The sequence below is a fragment of the Penaeus monodon genome, chromosome 42 (genome assembly GCF_015228065.2).
Source record: "Penaeus monodon isolate SGIC_2016 chromosome 42, NSTDA_Pmon_1, whole genome shotgun sequence".
NCBI lineage: Eukaryota > Metazoa > Arthropoda > Malacostraca > Decapoda > Penaeidae > Penaeus > Penaeus monodon.
This window is the reverse complement of record NC_051427.1, coordinates 11,228,925-11,230,316: the sequence shown is the minus strand read 5'-3', so window position 1 is coordinate 11,230,316 and position 1,392 is coordinate 11,228,925. Positions and strand designations below refer to the sequence as shown.

General features: G+C 29.2%; 1 protein-coding gene across 1 annotated transcript in view; it reads right to left on the bottom strand.

The window, feature by feature from the left end:
- Window positions 1-346, bottom strand: part of LOC119599266 — a gene marked incomplete at its 3' end in the record, with an annotated part of 38,931 nt that extends 38,585 nt beyond the window's left edge. Inside the window, 1 exon segment of the mRNA XM_037948996.1 lies at window positions 1-346. This exon segment is cut by the window's left edge and continues 254 nt beyond it.
- Between the last annotated feature and the right edge of the window lie 1,046 nt (window positions 347-1,392).

Sequence of the window (1,392 nt, the reverse complement as noted above, 5' to 3'; positions counted from 1 at the left end):
ATTGTTTATATATATTTACACAGATATGTACAAATATTTTGGCATTAATGTATTTAGGTTCGTTGTATCCACGGCACTTCTTGCGTTCGGCCATCCAAAAATATCAACTCATATTTCTGATTTTCTTTTTCTTATATCGTTTTAACAATATGGGGGAAGTTTTTTTTATTATTGATTTCTTTCTTCCTTCCTCCTTTTCTTTCTCTCTTTCTCACTTGTTTGGTTTAAACTTCCCCTCTCTTACGAAGAAGAAAAAAAAATCACATTTTTTTGATATTTGAAAGTGATGAAATAAAGAGATTATAAATAATTACCGCAAATCAACGAAATATCACACTATCCACGAACGACATTGAATTGATCGGATATTCTGTATACAAAACTTTACGGTGTTTTATATCCTCTCATTTTTCTTCTAATTCTCTTCACTTAACAATTCTCCTTTTCAAAGAGAGAGAGAGAAAGAAAAAAAAGAGTCCTTTGTTATTTACATCTCATTCTGTGTCGAATTCACAAGGAATTTTACAGCATTGACTTTACAATGTTCCTTCTTGTTGCTTCGGTTAAATCCTTGGTGACGCCACGAGGGAAGATAACAGGCTTTGTCTCGTCATGCCCGAGACCTTAATCCATGAACACAGAGTCGGCGACACAACCTGCGGGAGGGAGAGAGAAAGGCCCTTTGTATGAAATTGAGACACAGTTTTGTTTGGAATACAGTTGATTATCATTAAGAGCGAGGGAGGTGAACCTTGCAAAAAAAAACAGTTCTAATGTTAATACTAGGTAAGGACTGTTGTTATTCACTATTACTGACGTTGTTGCATTTACTGCTACTGCTATTACTGCAGGAGCAACAGCAACAACACTACTACTACTAATAATAATAATAATGATAATAATAATAATAATAATAATAATAATAAAAATAATAAAATAATAATAATAATAATAATAATAATAATAATAATAATAATAATAATAATAATAATAACAACAACAACAACAACAATAACAACAACAAAACAGCAACAACAATAATAATAATAAAACAACAACAACAACAACAATAATAATGTAATTAACATCGAAATATCTAAAATCTAGAGTATTTTCTTGTATTCAGTTATAAATAGATAAATAGTTAATTACATATATAGATATATAAGCAAAAATAGACACTAAATAAAACGCATATCAATTAGATTATTAATGTAAATAAGGCATTCGTAAACGGACATGTAATTAAGATGCTTCGTTAATATAACATGCAGAAGATAAAGACTAAGGCAACGTTTAGAAATTAATCAAAAAGTAATGATTTTTCAGTGATTTCAATGCTATGTAACTAGTTATCCAAATTACAGTTGAAAGATGAAATTATATATCAGG